This window comes from Nicotiana tabacum, chromosome 4 (assembly GCF_000715075.1).
Source record: "Nicotiana tabacum cultivar K326 chromosome 4, ASM71507v2, whole genome shotgun sequence".
Taxonomy (NCBI): Eukaryota; Viridiplantae; Streptophyta; class Magnoliopsida; order Solanales; family Solanaceae; genus Nicotiana; species Nicotiana tabacum.
This window is the reverse complement of record NC_134083.1, coordinates 149083237-149106043: the sequence shown is the minus strand read 5'-3', so window position 1 is coordinate 149106043 and position 22807 is coordinate 149083237. Positions and strand designations below refer to the sequence as shown.

At 39.8% G+C, this 22807-nt stretch overlaps 1 pseudogene; it reads left to right on the top strand.

Moving 5' to 3' along the window:
- The first annotated feature begins 20884 nt into the window (after positions 1-20884).
- LOC107792721 (uncharacterized) lies at positions 20885-22563 on the top strand (annotated as a pseudogene).
- Positions 22564-22807: the final 244 nt, after the last annotated feature.

Genomic DNA, 22807 nt, shown 5'->3' with positions numbered 1-22807 from the left:
CGATCATGATTCTTTCCCGGAGACCATCTACATTTGGAACACATAGCTGCCCTTGGTACCTTAGTGTACCATCATACATACCAAGAGTAAAATCCATAGTTTTATGTTTATGAATCCCCTCTTTCAGTTGTACCAACAATGGATCGTCGTATTGCTTCTCTTTGACTTCCACGACATGCAATGATTCATCCCTATTTTGCACAATTACCCCTCCTTCAATGGAGTTTGCAAGACGAACTCCTAGGCTATCTAACTGGTGAACCTCCCTGGCCAACGGCCTTTGACATACCTCCAAGTATGCCAAAATACCCATAGATTTCCGGCTAAGAGCATCCGCCACAACATTGGATTTCCCCGGGTGATACAAAATATCGATGTCGTAATCCTTGAGTAACTCAAGCCAGTTTCTCTGCCTCAGATTCAGCTCCTTTTATTTGAAAGTATATTGAAGACTCCTGTGGTCCGTGAATACATCCACATGGACTCCATACAAATAATGACTCCAAAATTTCAATTCAAAAACCACCGCCGCAAGTTCTAAATCATGTGTTGGATAGTTCTTTTCATGATTCTTGAGTTGCTTTGAAGCATAAGCTATAACCTTGCCGTGTTGCATTAACACACACCCAAGCCCAATATTTGAAGCATCGCAATATACCACAAACCCATATGTACCCTCTGGCAGGGTCAACACCGGCGCCGTAGTCAATCTTGATTTCAACACCTGGAAGCTCCTTTCACAAGCATCGGGCCATTGGAACTTAACCGCTTTCTGAGTCAATTTAGTCAACGGAGAGGCAAGAGTAGAGAACCCCTCCACAAACTTCATGTAATACCCTGCTAAGCACAAGAAACTATGAATCTTGGTTGGCGTTGTAGGTCTACGACAATTCTTCACCACTGCAATCTTTTGAGGATCAACCTTAATTCCTTCTCTAGAGACAACATGACCCAAGAATGTGACAGACTGGAGCCAAAATTCACATTTTGAAAATTTTGCGTACAATTGGTGCTGATGAAGAGTCTGCAACACTGCCCTGAGATAATCGGCATGGTCCTCTCGATCTCGTGAATACACAAGAATATCGTCAATGAACACTAACACAAAGGAATCGAGAAAAGGCTTGAAAACCCGATTCATAAGATCCATGAAAGCCGACGGGGCATTTGTTAGCCCAAAAGACATTACCAGAAATTCAAAGTGCCCATACCGGGTCCTGAAAGTTGTTTTCGGAATATCCTGCTCCCTGATCTTCAATTGGTTGTACCTGGACCGTAAATCAATTTTGGAGAAGCATTTAGCACCTTGTAACTGATCAAACAAATCATCTATTCTTGGTAATGGGTATTGGTTTTTGATTGTGACCTTGTTGAGTTGCCGGTAGTTAATACACATCCTCAGTGATCAAACTTTCTTTCTCACAAAGAGAACCGGTGTGCCCAATGGTGACATACTCGGTCGGATGAAAACCTTCTTTAACAAATCCTTCAATTGTTCCTTTAGCTCCTTCAATTATGCTGGTGTTATCCTGTAGGGTGGAATAGATATAGGCTGCGTGCCTGGCATCACATCAATCCTAAAATCAATCTCCCTGTCTGGCGGAATCCCAGGGAGCTCATTAGGAAAGACCTCTAGAAATTCATTCACAACTGGCAGAGACTCGAGTGTAGGTGCCTCAGTATCGGTGTCCGTAACCCGGACCAAATGATAGATACACCCCTTATTAATCATCTTCATGGACTTAAGGTAAGAAATAAACCCACATTTTGGCATTACATTATTGCCCTTCCACTCAACAACTGGATCATTTGGAAAGTCAAACCTCACAGTCCTAGTTCAGCAATCGAGCTTGGAAAAACATGAATAAAGCCAATCCATTCCCATGTTTACATCAAAATCGACCATCCCCAATTCAATGAGATTGGCCACAATGTCCCGACCATGTACCGTGATAACACAACCCCTATAAACCCATGTGGCCATAATAGACTCGCCAACCGGAGTAGATATAGAGAACGACTCAGGAAGATATTCCGGTTTTATCCCAAATTCCATAGCAACATAAGGGGTAACATAGGATAAGGTGGAACCGGGATCAATAAGAGCATATGCATCATGAGATTGGACAGTCAATATACCTATGACAACATCTGCAGAAGCCTTCTCACTCTGGCGACCACTTATAGCATAGAAACTGATGGTCCTCCTGAACTCTGCGCACCACCCCTAGCTGAACCACGCCCTGCTGGTGCTGGAGTGCCTCGAGCTGGAGGGGGTGCTGAAGATGTAGCAGCTGCAGAATTGGATAGTTGTGCTGTGCCCCTGCCCGTACCCTGGCGGGATGAACGACACTCCCTCTGAATATGTCCCCTCAATCCACACCCGTAACATATAGGTAGGTCTATGTAGCAGATCCCCAAGTTCATCTTCCCACACCTAGGGCATGGGGGCCTCCGCTGCTGCTAGAATCTCCCTCCCGATCGGCCCTGCTTGTGGGGTCACCTGCTTCCCTGATTGGGCCTGAAACGACTCCCATGCTACTGACTGTGCCCTGCTGGCTGTGCACTGGCTGAAGATTAAGCAAAAGACTGGGATGGCCCTGATGACCATCCCCTGAAAGCTGATCTTCCCCCACCAAATGACTCCCCAAAGTTGCCCGTGGACCGGGCCTTGCTGGTACCCTCTCGCTCCATTCTATTCTTCAACTTACTGTTCTCTGTAGCTTGAGCAAATGCTACCATCTTCCCATAGTTCATATATGAATTCAAGGCAGCTGTAGCGGCCTCATTGATAACCAAGGGCTAAGGCCCTGCACAAGCCGGCGCACTCTAGCCTCAATAGTAGGCAACATGAGAATGGCATATTTATACAGACGCGCGAACTCCATGTGATACTCCCACACACTCTTACTTCCTTGCTTAAGGTTCTCAAACTCTGCGGCATGAGCTGCCCTAATCTCGGCCGGCAAGAAAAGGTCCATGAAAGCGTCAGCAAACTCACTCCATCTCGCTGGAGGGCTCCCCTCCTCCCGAGAGTCCTCCCACAGCTCAAACAAATAATAGGCTACCCCGTTCAGGCAGTAGGCAGCCAACTCCACTCCCTCCGTCTCAGTAGCCCGCATAAGCCGGAGAGTTTTATGCATCTCATCAATGAAGTCCTGTGGGTCCTTGTCACGCCCCAAAATCGGGGAGTGCGACCGACGCTCAACCGAGTGAACCCGGCCGAGCAAGTCTATTAGATTTTCTTCTACCCATACTCATCCATGAATAAATAGGAGATGCACTCCATTAATCAAACACTGAAATTTTTTTATTAACAACTCCTATTCATTCCATTAGCAACTTCATTCATAATTTCCAAAGTATTACAAGTTTATAGGTATAATGAAAATATGTTTTCCAAATAGCAACATTTCTAGTTCAATTCCCAACATCATATATCACCCGCAACCTGTCTACGGAGCTTCTAAATATGATAGAAGAATAGTATGGAAGTGCCGGCAACAAGGCCCCAACTATACCTCATCACACAAAGTGTAACATCAAGTGACATCGGGCCCGGAATAGAGTAAGGCTTACCAAAACCTGCTGAATAGGGAGTAATTGCTAACGAGGACCAAAGCTGCACTGTTGATGATTCACCTACATCCATTGAAGATGCAGTGTCCCCGGCAAAAGGGACGTTAGTATATATGGAATAGTACTAGTATGTAAAGCTAACTGTCCTCTTTCAAAATAGAATACCAATGTAAGAAAGGGAAATCCATAGAAACAACAAGTCACAATCAATGATATTCAAATGCCAAGTTAAAACATAATATTTCCAAAATATGAAGATAACATTGTGAAGTGATAATCAAATTATGATGATAATATTATTTTTGGTTGGGAGATCTTTAGCACTGATATACCACTGTTCGCAATACCAATGTTCACAATACCAATGTTCATAATACCAATACCACCGTACTTTTAGCACGAAGTCCGATCACGACCCGACCGGCTAGGCTATCTCATTAGAGACATCAACCACAATTACTATCAATACCAATACCACCATAATTTTAGCACGGAGTCCGATCACCACCCGATCAGCAAGGCTATCTCCTCAGAGGCATCAACCACAATTACTATCAATACCAATACAACCGTAAATTTTAGCACGGAGTCCGATCACGACCCGATCGGCTAGGCTATCTCCTTAGAGACATCAACCACATTTACTATCAATACCAATATCACCGTAATTTTATTACGGAGTCCGATCTCGACCTGATCGGCTAGGCTATCTCCTTAGAGACATCAACCATAATTACTATCAATAATAATGTCATCCCAATTAAGGAGAATAATTTAATCATATCAATCGCATCCCAAATAAGGGGAATAATTCACAAGAATAACGTAGGTACAAATGTATTTACCACATCATCTTTCACATTGTATGAATATCCACTAGTATTTTCAACCAATAACAACAACAATATTCCCTTGGCTCTTTTGGCCATTCACAAGATTCTTTATTCAAGGCACGATGGCCGTATTTGATATTCTGCACTTTCACGTCTTTCAAATTCAAAGATCACCATCACATATCAACATATAAACTATTCCGAAAATCACAACCTTAAGTTCATTAGAAATGAACAATTTAAGCACAATAGATTTCTTTCCGAGAAATGGAGTAAAATAATTGGCAATTAATGCGCAAGTTACAATCATCAATAAGTAATACACGATTTATTCTTGAAATACTTTTTCCCCAATAAGGGCAATACACAATTTCCACTCACGAATATGTAAGAATGCAAAACACATTGAAAATACTCACAAAGCATAGCATTTGTTAGAACATCCACATATGGGCATGACTTGAGTTCATAAGCTTTTAGGCAATTCTATTTTTGAAGTCAATTTGGAATAGTTGAATCAAGGCTCATTTCATAACCTTTCTCACGTCATTTCATTTCATTGGCACCATTGGCCACAAGTATAACTTTCACTTTTGGCATATTGGCCACACTTCATATCCCCAATTCACTTATTTAACTTACAACCATCTTTATAGATTATCAACAATAAGACATTTCCAATCAAGACTTTAGGTACACATATGAGCAATTAAGAGTCTTAAGAATATTGGGATTTTCTCACACAATTTGGCATCATAACCTTCATTTGAAACACGACTCAAAGACATAGAAGTTTAGTGCACATATCATTCTTGAACACATTCCCAAAGGATAACATAATGTGATAGGAACATTCGTAACACATTTTTAATACATAATTCTCGACACTTTGCTTATTGGGGACAATCGGATTTATTGGGAACATCTCGGAACATAGAATAAGGAACTGGAGATAACCATACTTGAAACTTATGAGAACATCATTGAATTCAATTCTAAGAGAGTAGTTTAGCCAACATACCTTGCTTTGAGCTTTCCTTAAATTACTACAACATTCCGAAAATTCTAGCAATCCCAATCTATTTTGAGACATAGCAAAATTGAACCATAATTAGAAAGATATTCATGGTCTTAGCTCATTTGAGCATTTTATCAAACACTAGGTGTGCAAATTTAACTACAAGGTTCTTCTACAAGATTTACTTCACTCCACAACCCAATCTTTACTTATTTGAGCACAACAATCTTCCCACAAACCTTATTATTACAAGCATGTATAAATAATACTCTTACACCCAAGAATCATACTCCCAAACACCCATCTTTTACCCCAAACTCTAAATTGAAGAGTAGGGGTTTGAATCTTACCTCTTAGATGAAGACCTTGTGAGATTTCCTTGTTGGATTTCAAAGCTTGGGAAAGATCTTGATGAACAAAATAGTTCATCTACTTTCTCTCTCTAGAACACTCTCACTTCTCTCTAAAAGATGATTGCCCCAAAATAAGCCCCAAAGCCTATTTATCAAATTGGGGTCGGGTTATAAAAATAAAAAAATTAATCCTCCAAAATCAGGTATGCGGTTGCATAATGGACTACAGAATGAGTATGCGGGTCGCACAATGCATCGCAGAATCAATGCCCAAAAATGGGCTGCAATGGCCAGGTCTGCGACCATTTTGCGGTCGCATAACCACTTTTGCAATCGCATAATGGTTCTGCGATCGCAGAATTGGTCGTAGAATCGCATTCTGCCAGTCTTTGGTAATCTTGTCATAACTTCTTCTACGAATGTCCAAATGACGAACGGTTTGAAGTTTAGAAACTAGACACATAGACCTTTCTTTTGACAGGTAATACACCAACAAATTTGCATATCAAGAGAGTTATGATTGTTTGAAGTTAGTTATTGTGGGAACTCACTAGAAACTTTATCCCATCATAAAACTTTCAACTTGACTTAGCCTTCGGGCTCTTCTTAGACCATAAACCATTCTCAATGCATCTCATACATATATTATCATGATCAATTGATATCATTCATATAATAGTCCTTGTCTGCACACGAAATAATATAATTAGCGCACATCAACTTTCTTAATAGCGCTGAAGTACTTCAAAATATTTCTGGGGTGTTACAGTCCTCCTCGGGATTAGCACATGTGAATATCGGAGGATCCAACTGAAGAAACCTATTCACCCTGGAACCACTAGAATCCCCTTTTTGGCTAGAAGAAGTGGGTGCAACATTTGATCTTTGGGCTTGAGAAGCCACTATCTGTGTCAGCATCTGGATAGCTCCCCTAAGATCCCCGTCAGAAATACCAGAACCGAAAGCTGGGGCTGGAGGTGGAACCAGAATATCAGTTGGAGGAACCGCTGCACCCTCAGTAGGTGCAAGAACTGGTATGGCCTGGTCAGGTGTAGTGGATTCAGGCAGTGTAGCAGTCGGGGGATTATTCCCACCCCTCGGGTATTCACCCGCGTCACCAAATAAAAGGTCAACTGCCACTCCTGAGGCGGCATTGGCTCCTTGGCCAGTTATTGCTCTCTTCTTAGGTGCCATGTACTGAAAGTTAAAGGAATGCACGAGTTAGAGGAGGAACACATTCACAATCAATTTCATCGCACGATCCAAAATATCAAAGAAGGGTACTATTCCTAAATGTCCAAGTAGCCTTCAACTTATAGATGTGCTCGACAACACACCGATAAGAAGAACTCTACTAGACATGGCTACTAGACATCCTAGGACACTTTAAAACATTAAGCTCTGATACCAAGTTTGTCACGCCTCAACCTTGGGAAGCACAACCGACGCTCAACCGAGTGAACCCGATCGAGCAAGCATGTTAGATACTTTCTATCCAACTCACCCATGATCAAGAGAAGACATGATTTCATCAATTAGACAGTAGGAAGTTCATAAATACAATACTAAATCGTTTCATTAGTTACTTCACTTTTAAGTCTCAAAATACACATATTCTTATAGTTTGAGTGGAATAAGTGATCAAAACACAACATAACTTGTTTGACTTTTCTAGTACCCATGTACAACCCACATAGTATCTACGGAGCTTATAAAAGATACAAAAGAGTGTTATGATAGTGCCAGCAACAAGGCCCCGGCTATACCTCTAGACGTGATAATAATATGAACAAAAGATACAATACATGACCCCGGGATGAAGTGGGGCTCACCAAGTCTACTGGGAAGAGGATGTACCACTATTGCTGATCAACACTGCATGCTATAGAACCACCTGCATCCATTTAAAGATACAGTGCCCCCGGCAAAAAGGACGTTAGTTTTGTCGAATAGCACTAGTATGTAAAACTAAACACCATCTCAATAGAATGAATAATAATACAAGGGGGAACAATCAATAATTCAATAAGAGCTTCAAATAATACTAAAACATCAAGTTAAGGATTACATAAGTTTTCAAGTCAATTTCTATGTTATTAGGTTGGGTGATCTTTAGTGCCGATATACCCTAATTCACAATACCACTGTATTCTTACACGGAGTCCGATCACGACCCGATCGGCTAGGTCGTCTCATTTGAGACATCAACCATAACCACAATTTCAATTATCATTTCCAGCACAGTCAACACCATGTGTATGGCATGTCATCCGATCACGGCCCGATCGGCTAGGCCATCTCACCCAACACATTACATTTTTCAATCAATCATCTCACATCATACTTCTTTCATATCCATTCGATTCATTGGCACTAGTGGCCATAATTATAAAGTCATTCTTCGCACTTGGCCGTATTTCATAAATCCAGTTCCCTTTTCCACATTCAAACATCATTATCATTATCAACAACAATAAGGCTTTCCATTCAAGACATTAAATTCACATACGAGCAATTTGGGAATCTTAGGCACATAGAGGCTTTTCATACAAGTTGGCATAACAACCTTTATTTCGATCTTGACTTGAAGTCTTAACATTCCTAACACATATTCCATATTTTGAACACATCCTCAAATGGCAAGATGACATGATGAAGTATTTAGAATAAATATTGAACATACATCCTTCAACACAAACACATTAGGAATAGCCAATTCTATAATGATCAATTTGGGACTTACACCAATTACATGAACACCGTGGGATTCGATTCTAAGAAGAAGGGGGTTTAGCCAACATACCTCAATTAAGCTTCCTTTAAACTCTAAAACGGTGGGAATTCTTAGCACTTCGATCTATTTTAGAAATATAACAAGTTGGACCAAAATTAGGAAGATGGTCACGATTCTAGCTCATTTGAGCACATTATCAAACACTAGGTGTGAATTAATGTTTTAAAGGCCCTTTTAGGAAGGATTCCATCTTTCCCCTAATCCATCCTCTATCATCTTTAGCTCATAACCTTCCCACATACTTCAAGAATACATGCATGCAAGATAATAACCCCCACACCCAATAATTGTCTTTCTAATTATCCCATTTTTAGTAGATTTCAAAATTAAGATCTAGGGCATAGATTCTTACCTTTAAGATAAGGACTTTCTTGATAATCTTCAAGGATTGAGCAAAAATTGTTGGATATTACGTTGAAGGCTACTTCCACACTCTAAGAACTCTTTCTCACTCTAAAAATATCAAAAATATCGTCAAACATGGACTGTGGCATATGTTTTAATGAAATAGGGTCGTGTTTAAAAACCCAAAAAATGAAGTCCCGGGATAGGATCTGCGGTCTCATATGCCACCGCAGATTGGATATACAGTCTGCATATCGGCCGCATAATTTGGTGCCAAAAACTGGAAAAACCTGCCTAGGTCTGCGGTCACTATACGGCCCGCAGACCTATTCTGCAGTCGCATAATGCGCCGCAGAACCTCCCTCCGCAAAAACTCCAAGGCTGATTGTGCTACAAAAGTGCGGCCCGCGATATGGTTGTGCGACCGCATAACTGGACGCGAAATTGACATAAAAAATGGCTCAAACAGCTGCTTCACTCTGCGGCCATTCTACGGCCCGCGGAGTGATTATGCAGCCGCATAATGGGCCGCAGAAATGCCTATTTCTGTAAAATATTTTCCTTCAACTCCCCAGCGCACTGTTCAATCCAAAAAATCCAAGAAGAATTTCTACTATTATTAACCTCTACGCCAACCCCGGCATCACGGAACCCCAATTTTTAGAAAACATTTCACGGGGCCTTACATCCTCCCCCACTTAAGATCATTCATCCTTGAATAAGGGTCAAGGTTCAATATTAGCATCTTATGCAACTCAGTTTTCATACCACACACCATCAGCCCCAAATTTGACTAACTCCCTAAATTCCCAAATATTTTGCTAGAGTTTCCCCCTGTAACTAGGCCGATCCACCTGCCAGAGAGCCCCAGAAACACATCCGTAAAACATACACATAAACCAATGATGTAACATAACTCATAACAATACCAATCGTGGCCTCAAATTCAATATATTAATAGAAAGGAACACCCTTAAATGTCAGTTTGTACAAATGATACATAATTCATAGAAGGTAACCCTTAGAATTTTCATAAAACACAACTTTATAAATACATGGCTATTCAAACAAATAAGGATACTTTCTCTTCATTTCTTCCTCAGCCTCCCAAGTAGCCTCTTCAACTTGTTGGTTTCTCCATAGCACTTTCACGGAGGCAATTTCTTTATTTCTCAACTTTCGGTCTTGCCGATCAATAATAGAATCTAAAATCTATTCATACGTCAATTCCTCATTAACCTCAATAGTCTCAACCGGAACAATGAGTGTCGGATCTCCAACTACTTTCTTTAACATAGACACATGAAACACCGGGTGCACTAATGACATCTCAGGTGGTAGCTCAAGCTTGTACGCCACCTCACCGATCCTCTGAATGATTTTGTACGGTCCGACATACCTCAGACTCAATTTCCCTATCCTACCAAATCGCATTACATCTTTCATGGGGGAATTTTTCAAGAATACGCAATAATCTTCTTTGAACTCCAAATCCCTATGACGAACATCCGAATAGGACTTCTGACAACTCTGAGCAGTCTTTAACTGCTCCTTAATGATCTTAACTTTTTCCATAGCCTGATGCACGAGGTCTGGCCCTATCATTTCTACTTCCCCTATCAACTTCTGATGACATTGAGCAAGAATTGTTGGATATTAGGTTGAAGGTTACTTCCATACTCTAAGAACTCTTTCTCACTCTAAAAATATAAGAAATATCGTCGGGTTTAAAAACCCCAAAAATGAATCCCCGGAACAGGATCTGCGGTCTCAAATGCGACAGCAGAATGGATAGACGGTTCGCATATCGCCCGCACAATATGGTGCGAAAAACTGGAAAAACACTGCTTGGGTCTGCGGTAACTATGCAGCCCGCAGACCTGTTCTGCAGTCGCATAATACGCCGCAGAACCTCCCTCCACAAAAACTCCAAGGTTGATTGTGTGACAAAAGTACGGCCCCCGAAATGGTTGTGCGGTTGCATAACTGGCCGCGAAATTGACTTAAACATGTCCCAAAAAGCTGCTTCACTCTACATTCATTCTGCGGCCCGTAGAGTGATTATGTGGCTGCATAATGGGCCACAGAAATGCCTATTTCTGTCAAATATTTTCCTTCAACTCCCCAGTGCACTGTTCAATCCAAAAAGTATCAACTGCGACGAGCTTGCGAGCCGTGGAGAATTTCTACTATTATTAACCTCTACGCCTACCCCGTCATCATGGAACCCCGATTTTTAGGAAAAATTTCACTGGGCATTACAGCATATTCAGCCATAATTGTGTTATATTTATTGAGTTTTAGCCTACGAGGTGTGTGCCCAGGTGGCATTAAAAATGTGACTCATTAATTCGGGTAAATAATTATGAGATCTTCATGCCTCGCATTTTGCTGTCAGTGTTGTAAAAAAATTAAAACGAGATTTAGGTTAATATGAGGTTAATTGATGATGTTAAAATTGATTATGAACATCTATTATGACCAGAGATGCATTTATGGGAATACGTATGATGTGTGCGTAGGCACGAGTTTCTATAGCCGATTGAAACTAATACCATGTGTTGATGTGAAAATCAGGCCTTTTGAAAATGTCTGGACTATTAGAAATTTGGTTTTTAAAGTTTATAAGTATGGATGAAAGAAATAATCTTCAATTGAGATGGCATTGTCGGATCCATGTTAAATATGCGATGACGTAGAATCACCCGCGAGTATGTGTGTAATAATACACTGAGTAATTTAATGTCCTTCAAAAGATTCTTGGCACGTTCGAGGACGAATGTTGGTTTAAGAGGGGAAGAATGTAACCACCCGACTTGTCGTTTTGTGAATTGGCATCCCGTTCAGTGGTTTAAGGCACCGAGCAGCTTTGTAATATGTATTATGAATTGTGGGTGCAGTCGATTTTGGTTTTCGGGAGATTTAGAATTTAGTTGAAAGAACAGTTTTTATTTTTGAAGCTTAAGTGAAAAGAGTTGACCGGAGTTTGACTTTTGTACAAACGATTCCGGAATGGTATTTTAATAATTCCAATAGCTTCGTATGGTGACTTCAGACATAGGAGTATGTCCGGATTTTGATTTGGAAGTCCGTAGGACAACTCGACGCATTTTGGCGAAAGTTGGAAAATAGAAGATTTTTGGAAAGTTTGACCGGGAGTTGACTTTATTGATATCGGGGTCAGAATTCGATTCTAGAAATTGGAATAGCTCCATTATGTCATTTATGACTTGCATGCAAAATTTAAAGGCATTCGGATTGATTTGATACGTTTCGGCACAAGATATAGAATTTGGAAAATTTCATAAACTCATAAGTTTGATTCGATGTGCGATTCGTTGTTTCGGTGTTGTTTGATGTGATTTGAGGCCTCGACTAAGTCCGCATTATGTTATGTCGCTTATTGGTATATTTGGACGGGGTCCTGAGTGGCTCGGATGAGTTTCGGAGTGGTTTCAGACCATTTTTAGGATATTTGTAATTGCTGGTTTTTGGCTACATCAGTGTGTATCGCGAGAAACTTCTGATGCACATGGCTGACTTTGGAAGCTTATATCTCGCAATCTGCAAGGAATTCGGAGATGATCCAAAAATATAAGTTGTATCCCTTTGCATCTAGTTGCCAGAATTGTAAACCATTCATCATTTGGACATTTATATAAAAAGTTATTATCTATTTACTGAAGACTGGTACTGCAGTCTTTTTGCATAGCAGTGTACATCGCAAGAAATTTATGCTACACATGGCTGACTTTGGAAGATTATATCTCGCAATCTATAAGGAATTTGGAGATGATTAAAACATGAAGTTGTAGCCCTTTGATTCTAGTTTCCATAAAGGTAAACTATTCATCATTTGGACATTTATACATAAAGTTATGACTGATTTACTGAAGACTTGTACTACCTTTTGTTTTGGCTAGAAATAATTAAGCAAGTCGCATTTCACGTATGCAACTTGCGTGGAAAGAAGCTTCTATTCGGGAGATAGCCATTTTTATTCATTCTTGACAATTTTAGAGCCCGGGAGAAGTAGTGTTCGGTAGATTTTCAAGGGAAACATTGGGGTAAGAATTCCTAACTCAATTTTGGTTAAATTACCCAAATCCATTATTGTTTTAAACATTTAATTGGTGTTTAAGTTGGAAAAATTGTGAAAACCGTTTAGGTTAAGATTGAGGATTTGAGGGCGGAGTGGTTATTGGAATTTAGTAATTTTGGTATGGTTGAACTCGTATCAGAATGGGTGTTCGGATTTCGTAAAAGTTCTGTCAGGTTCCGAGAGGCGGGCCAATGTGAAATTTTTAGTCGATATTATATTATTCAGAATTATTTTCGATGAATTTTAATGAAGTTATATAATTTATTTGGCTAGATTTGAGCCGTCCGGAGATCATTTCACACAAGAAGGCTATTTTGGAATATCGGCCTAACTCCGTAAAGGTAAGTATCTTGCCTAACCTTGAGTGGAAAAATTACCCCTTAGGAATTGAGTCTTATGTGGAAATTGTGTGATTGAAAGCAGTGTACGCAAGGTGATGAGTACGTACTTGGGCTTATATGTGCAAATTTTATTTGTTTAAAGTCTTAGTCATTTTTATGAATTAAATTAGATAATTGTTGGCATTTATTAAATCCTCTATTTGCCATACCTCAAATCCTTGTTTGTCGAATTTATTTTTATATGATAATTTGGTGTGATTGCCACTTTGATTTTTAAGTGAATCCTGTATGTTTGTTAAGTTGACATTTGCTGGAAATAATTAATTAAATAAGTTTAAAAAGAGGCATTTGTATATTTATCTGAACATTTGATTAAAGAAGGCGTTGTCCTGTACTGAGCTATTTTTCCATCTTTGTTATTGTTTTTGAGGTTTTATATACGTTGTGTGAATCCTTGGGCTATTTACCGTGAAATCAATTGATTTCGTTGTACGTTTGGAAAGGTTGTGGCCTACGGGCAATTTGTAATCACGAGTTGGTTATGTGGTGTTGTTGTGATAATCTTCTATGTAAATTATTGTGTGATTTGGGTTACTGTTGTACGTCTTATAAAGGTGGCATTCCATTGTTAATATTATGTAGGTATAAGGGTGGCATTTCATTGTTGTTATGTGTGTTGGGATATTGTCTGGGCAGAGTGATAAGGGAGGCTATTAAACGGAGCGATAAGAAAGGTTATTAAACAGAGCGATAAGGGAGGCTATTATAGGAGTGATAAGGGTGGCTATAGGAGAGATAAGGATGACTATTGATATTGTCAGGGCAGAGGGATAAGGGTGGCTATTGATATTGTAGGGGCAGAGAGATAAGGGTGGCTATTCTATGGAGTGATACGGGTGGATATATGATCTGTGATGATATGGGATTATTGTGTTGGTGATTTTTATGTGATGTTGTGATTTTCTTGTGATCTTGTTTTGTTAATTCAGTATTTGATAATAGTCTAATACATGTTGAAATTGTGAGCCTGTGGCTATTATCGAGCGGAACATGTTATTGGCACGTAAGTTGTCCGTGCGGTTGTGATATGAAATGTTGGCACGAGGTGTCGTGGATATATAATGATTACGATATTAGCACGTGAGTTGTCCGTGTATTTGTGAAATGAGATGTGGACACGAGTTGCCGCGAGTAAATGATGATTTTATTATTGGCACGTGAGTTATCCGTGCGGATCTTATATTTTGATATTTTGCCATGTGAGTTTCCCATGCAGTTGTGATAAAAATATGGGCACGAGGTGCCGTGAAAATATGAAAGTGGGCTAAGACATGTATTACGAAAATATGAAAGTGGGCTGAGACCCGTATTTTTATGATTATGAATTGCGGTGTGACAAGGTGACTTTTATTTGAAAGAATTATATTCAAAAATATTATTTGAAAGAATTATATTGAAAGATATTTATTTGAAAGAATTATATTCGAAAGATATTAATTTGAAGGGAATATATTCGAAATATATTTATTTGAAAGGATTATATTCTAAAGATTTTTATTTGAAAAATTTATAGGTGAAAGATTTATATTTGAAGGATTTGATTACTTGGTTGTACTTGTGTTCATTATTCGTTTGAGCACTATTTATGGTGTTCTTGTGGCCTTGTTGTTTATATCGTTGATTGATTCTTGTTGCCATCATTGCTATTTGTTTCCTGTTATTTTGTATGCTATATTACACATGTTATTAGACCAGTGAGTGTCTTGACTGTATCTCGTCACTACTCCACCGAGGTTAGTCTTGATACTTAGTGAGTACCGACCGGGGTGTACTCATACTATACTTCTGCACATTTTTGTGCAGAGCCAGGTACTAGAGATATTGGACTCGAGCAGAGTTAATGTGTTGATCGCAAGGATTCAAGGTAGAGCTACTTGGTCGTCGCAGTCCCTTGGAGTCTTTCCATTTTATTGTACTGTCAATTATTATTCGAACAATATTGTTATTCGATCATTGAGATCATTTCATATATTCAGTTAGAGTTCGTGACTCAGTATTACCAGTTTTGGGAGGTTGTTTGAATATTTCCGTTGTTGGTTTTGACACTTCTATTGAATTCAAAAAAAAATGGCTTGAATTGTTATTAAGATCCGCTTACTTAGTCTTAGAGACTAAGTATCATCACGATGTCCGCGGTGGGAGTTTGGGTCGTGACACTAGTTAGCGCCAAAAAAAAATCGATCATCAATATAGAGGCAAACAATAACACGTGAATTATTCCAAGACTTATGATAGATTGGCATATCACAGTCTTTTGATTTAATCAACTTTCACTCATGCATGAATATTCAAATTTTTCAGGCAAGAATATTTTATTTCTTTACCCCCACTATTTGTAGAAATATGAAAATTTATAATAATAAATAATACAATCACACAGTCATAAAAATATAAGGTAACTTTTTTACCTTTTCCCTGCTTGAGTTAAGCAAGTAAAAATATACTTTACCCTTCCATCTCTTAAAGAGAGTGAACTTCTACCTTGATATCCGCTATTTTTTTAACTGCATAAAAAAATTGAATCTCCTTAAAATTGTTGGTGGAATTACAAGTAAATACAGTTGAAAAATAAAATGAAGAAATAAAATAAAAAGTTTTCAGGCCGAGATGCAGATAAATCGCTCTCTTTAAGGAGATTCAAGCCCACTACGGTAGCATCTTCACCGGTCCAACAGTGATACTCTTGACTTGTCCCCTCCAGGATACAATAGCCCGACAACATTGTATGACTCGAACAAACTTTGGACAAATTGTTGAGTCCAAAGCTCCACCAAAATGAATACCTTCCTTCAACAAAATAATATTCTTTTTTGCAGAGAATAAGTTGGAGACTTAGATTTTCTCCTTCTCTTAACTCTCTCTTTCACTACATCAATTTCATTTTTTCCATGCATACTACAATATATTCCCATTTACAACACAAGGAAGAAACACCACTATTTATAGGTGTAAAATTTCTTCCAAAGAATAAATAACAAAGCAGTGGGATAGTAAAATGGTAGAACATGGTTGGTGGTTACAAAATTTATCCTTTAGTGGTAAATAGTGGTAGATCCTGACATTAATGATTTCATGAGTTACACCAAAGTAATGATCACTTTCTTGCCAATTTATAATCCCTATCTCATAAGAAGTAATGTACTTTAATATTATAATTTTAATATTAAAATGCACTAACACCAAGGGTCGAGCGGCACGAACCATAGATGCATCTATTATACTGTCGATGAGTTCGGCCGGCTCCACAAGAAAGGAAGGAAGATACCAAATTACAAGACACATGCTTACAATACAATACATGAGCACAAAGTGAATATAATCTTTACCGTTTCTCAAATAACTTGCCAACAACTCAAGGTGATAAGGCTCGGCCTAGTATACATATATTTATTTCTATATAAATTTCAATCATAAGTTCAATTATTTAAGCCAGCAAAATGAGTTCAAATAATTCAAATATTAAATGATAAGCTCCTAAGTCTACCTGAATCCTTCCATACACATTCTTTAGCTACGTACAGACTCTCGTCACCTCGTGTGTACGTAGCACCCACAACTAGTATCACATATAAATTGCATCACCTAGGGGGTAGTTTCCCCCTCACAAGTTTAGACAGGAAACTTACCTCGCTCCGAAGCTCCATAACCGGCTCTAATGCCTCTCTAACTCTTCAATTCAAAGCCAAACGATCCGAAACTAGTCAAACAATGTGAAATTCAATCAAAATATACTCCAGTGCTTATAATTAGTCAATTTATAACTATTCCCAACTTCGCTCTAAAAGTCAATAAAGTCACCCTCGGGCCCACATGCCCGGATTCTGAAAAAGTTTGAAGATAAACTTTACCCATAACATTACGAACTCAAATATATGATTTATTCCAAATTCCATGTCCAATATCGTGGTTAAAAAATTCAAGAATACCAATTTCTAGGTTTTTCTAAAAACCTACAATTTTCATGAATTTCCATAAATTCCCATGTCAAAATCCATATAGAATCCAAGTATTTAACTTGTAATAGGTGGGAATCACTTACCTCGCGCTGCTCGATGAAACCACCCCCCTCCCCCCAAAATAGCTCCTCAACTTCGGCCAACCTAAGAGAAAAATGAGAGAAATGAGAACTAAGTTTCAATTTCAAAGCACCACTGCCCAACGACCTTGGCACCAGCGGACCAAATGCCGCTCCTGCATGACCACTTATGTTGTCCACCTCGCGCTCCTATGCTCTCGCACATGCAGAGACCTTATGCTTCAGCGACCCCAGCTGCCCAGCTCGCTTTCCGCTTCTGCCGAGCATTCTTTGCATCTGCGGGCTCGCAGATACGGAAATAGCTTCGCATCTGTGGGCATCCACGCTCAGTCCAAATGTCACTTCGGAAATAGCTTCGCACCTGTGGTCCTATCCACGCAGGTGCGATTGCACCATATCCCGGCTGCCTCAACACTTCTCCCAAGCGCAAACTCGATCCTGTTTCAATTTGATTCGCACCCGGGGCCCATGAGACCCCGTCCAATCACACCAACAAGTCCCAATACCTTATGAAAACTTATCCAAAGGCTCGAAACACCACAAATAACATCAAAATCATGAATCGGCGATAAAAATCATTCTTTCAACCTTCAAACATCCAAACTTTGACGAACGCGTCCGAATCCTATCAAAACATTCCGGAATGACGCCGAACTTTACGCAAAAGTCACAAATCGTGATAGGAACCTATTTCAATGCTTGGAACCTCAAAGGGACATCGATATCCCCAAATTCCACCTCAAACCAAATTTAAGAAATTCTAAAACCTTTAAAATTCCAACTTTCCACAATAAGCGCCGAACTGCTCCCGAGCGACCCCTTGATTCCGAGGTTGTTTACTCAAAAGTCAAACCTTAGTCAATTCTTTCAACTTAAAGCTTTCGAAATTCGAATTGTTTTTCCAAATCAACTCCGAACTTCTCGAAATTTAATTCCGACCACACGTACAACTCATAATACGTGCAGTGAAGCTACTCAATGCCTCAAACCACTCAACGACGCGCTAGAGCTCAAAATGACCGATTGAGTCGTTACATTCTCCCCCACTTAAACATACGTTCATCCTCGAACGTGCTAAGAATTTCTCCGGAGTTTTCCCAAAATCATTATTCAAAACCTTGTGCACCTACCCGTTCCACCACAACCGAGTTGAGCACATTAACTCGAGCCAGACTGAAGATCCGCCCCTTTTATTTTTGTCAATAAGCCTTAGAACCAAATTCCAACCTCTGAATCCTTTTACAAGACTTGATGCTAACATACAAACACTGTATCAATCACTACACACTGTACCAACACATGATCATACACCTTCGTTGAATTCACACCATGCACTGCATGATTCACATGCCCATTATAACATCCTCCGACCACAATAGCTACAATTTCACAAACCTGATGAACGCAATACACATTATAGCACATGTAAGCCCTGTTCCAACTCTCGCAATACTGCCCCGACGAAAGAGATGTGTAGGAACTCATAACCACCTGCCAAAATAATAAATCGTGGGGTCTGTTCACCTGACAAGCACCATTACCTCATTCTGAATTAAATAACGCTATTTCTCTTTAATATACCTTCTTAACTCTGATCGCATTGATCTCAGGTCCAATAATCTCATCTCACACAGTACAAGATGCCCGGGTAATAAGCCATCTCAAACACTGTTTAAAATATCATACAACGCCATCAAGCGCCAATAAGCTACAACTTGAATATGACTTATAAGGAAGAACGAACTCTGGAAAAGAATTACCCAGCCCGCGTAAATAGATTATATGAACCCTTCTCAGAGAATGAGAAACAAAATATGCAAGAATAGATATAGGGAACCATTCTCAATATCTCACTGTTACGGTGTGCAACCCGACCCACACATGATGCCGTTACGGCGCACAACCCCGTCCAAATAATATACACGTGGCGACGTTCCACTCGATCCACACATAACAATAAATAAGGAAATATCTATCAAGCCATAATGCTTATACCTACGAAATACCAGAATAGCGACCACAGCACCCCAGGTACAAAAATACAACCCTGGGGAGACGGGATAGCATCATACGCCACAAAATCCAGGCACGACTAAGGTGCAATAAATGACCTGCATCTCGAGAGTCATCCTTCTCTATAATACCACAAGATACACGAGACCACAACACATGTGTGAATAATCAAGTCATCTCACAACTCGCATGGCACAATAGAGTATTACATGGAATAACCGACAACAGGAATAACATCCAACGCCCGAAGTCTTCTCCGTAAGCACTGTTATGCCGAATGAACGCATCCGACCTGACGTAGAGCACACATTCACATTAGACCCACCAAAGGACCTCAAGTCGATCGTGATTATACCATACTAGGCCAACAAGCTTTCGAGGATCCACAATGGCCCTATTCATGACACACACGAGCATCCGTCCCAATCTAGAACAAACTCCCACAATTCACAACCAAAGGAATAGAGCGCCTTCCTCACATAAACTCTCACATTAATGATGGTACCATAATGTCCATGCTCGGTTAAATCCTTACCAATCAAGTGACTAAAATGTCACACTTATACAAATTTACCCGTGGGATACGCTCCCATGTCCTTCCGCACCAGGTAATAAACTCTGCACATCCATAATACCAACCGTACTAATTCCGTAAAACAAATCAATACACAAAGTCTCTTACATAGGACACTGTTCTCAGGTGGCACTAAATAAAATACCAGCTTACTCTAAACCTCTGAAGTCTCCCCCCGCTCCTCCGAGCTCGTGACATTCTTATCAACACCAAACCTCAACCTTGGTCCGCAACTTCCAAATTTCTATACTGCCCGCTGCATTTACCATGCCTCTACACGAGAGTACAAGAATTCATCATAACCCCTGTACTATTAGTAGAAAAAAAATACTTCATAGGCTAGAACCCTTTCATTTAACTCATTTCAGAAGAAACATTGTAACACACAGCTGAATTCCTATAACCGCAGAAAATACAAACCTCATGTTGTGCTCTAAACTGCAATAATTCTTCTGAGATCCATTCACACATAACAAGGCCATTGGAATCAAATACCTCTCAAATCAATCAAATTATGGTGGCTGTCAATCCCGCACGTACAACCACAAACCACCTGTATAACCTAACACGCCGAAGGAATTGGTCATTGCCACAATTATGTTGATTCAAACCATTACTAACCGACCCCACTTCTTTCAATTTACTCTTGACTTGCCTTAGAAATAATAATAGCTCCATTCGAGAACATAACGAAACTCAACAAAACTCCTCCCTAGTGACCCAATTCACAAGACCACATCGTCTCAATACCCAAGAACCATCTCATACCCTCCTCATGCGCACAATAACATCTCAAACTGGTACACCCATTCTGAATGGCCTTCCGCAAATATGAAATGGGTTCCCCCATTTTTCCAATACTTCCCCATAGACCCGATGATAACATAGAAAATTCCCCAAGTATTCTTCACACTTTGCTACAAAATACCGGTCTACAACCATATAACGAACCCATTAGAACCACTGTTGAGAGTCACTCACTCTAACTTGGTCCCGAATAAAAGACAAACTATAGTGCACTGTCAGCACATGAACACTCCCAAAGAAGAAACCGAATATATAATTTTCCTTGTACATCACATCCACAAGAAGCATAAACTTTGAGTCTTCCCAAAACCTGCACCTGATAAGGATGTTAGAGATGCTGTTGACGAAGCGAGAAGATTGAAAAACAAGAGCAACAAAAGGACTATTTTGTTCATTGATGCAGTTCACAGGTTCAACAAGGCCAAACAAGATTCTTTTTTGCCGGTTATTGAAGATGGCAGTGTTATTTTCATGGGAGCAACAACTGAAAACCCTTCATTTCATTTGATTACGCCGTCATTGTCTAGGTGCAGAGTTTTGACTCTCAATCCCTTAAAACCCCAACATATTGCTTCCCTCCTCAGGCGTGCCGCGACTGATTGTAATAAGGGGATGTGTTGTTCTATTGGTGAGATGTTGAAAATTGAAGTGAATGATGAGTGTTTAGAGTTTCTTTCAGACAATTGTGATGGAGATGCTAGAGTGGCATCGAATACCTTGGAAATTTCAGCTACCACTGCTGCTGCACGGTCGCAAATGGCGAGAGGATCAAACGGAGAGTTAGAGTCCGCAGTTATAACTCTAGGTGATGTAAAAGAAGCAATACAGTGTAAGCATTTGGCTTATGACAGAGTAGGGGATGAACATTATAATCTTATCAGCGCGCTTCACAAATCTATGAGAGGAAGTGATGCTGACGCTTCCATTTATTGGCTGGCGAGAATGCTGGAAGGGGGTGAAGAGCCTCTCTACATAGCGCGTAGGCTAGTCAGGTTTGCCAGTGAAGATGTGGGGTTAGCTGATCCATCGGCTCTTTTCCAGGCGGTTGCTTGCTACCAAGCTTGCCATTTTATTGGCATGCCCGAGTGTAATGTTATCCTCGCTTAGTGTATTGCTTATTTGGCCTTGGCTCCCAAGTCTATTTCTGTCTATAGAGCACTGGGGGCAGCTCAAAAAGTGGTAAGAGAATCGGTTGGACAAAATGAAGGGGTGCCCCTTCATCTTAGGAATGCACCAACTAAGCTAATGAAGGATCTTGGTTATGGGAAGGACTATATTTATCCTCCTGACAATCCAAACTCATCATCCCAGACTTATTTGCCACCATCTCTTCAAGGTTATTAGTTTCTCGACTGGCCAAACGTTGCAGCAAATGATCGACGATTAGGATAACATGACAATGTTATGGCTTTCTGAATATAGCTTCTTTTGCGAGTTAGCACTGTTTCTTTCTCCCTTTCATCTGGTTTTGGGAATCGTTAGTGATCACGCAAATCTTTAGGAATTTTGCGCCACTCTATAGTTATTTTTTGGGTAACTTTGACTTTTAGTTTTGAGCAGAGGAGGAAAAAAACTTGCTGGTTTGGAGGGATTGAATGATTCCTTTTTTGGTTGTAGTTTTGTCAGATTTTATGTGCATCCCCACTATTTTGTCCTTGCTTTTGGCTGCATCTGGAAACAATACATATTACATGGGAGGTTTACTTTTTCCGCTTTGATCTCTATATTTACAAGAAACTGTTCACTTGCTATCTCAAAAAATTAATTTGAAATTTTGCCTAGATGGAGATGAATAATTTCTCCTTATTCGTTCTATACGTCCAACAGTCAATCTATGGTACGTCGCAGAAGAAATAATAGTTATGAGTTGTGACTGGTTTGAATGATTCCCAAACTTAGAGCTATTACTTCAGTGATGTCATATGATTTAAGATATTTTGGAAGACTGATTA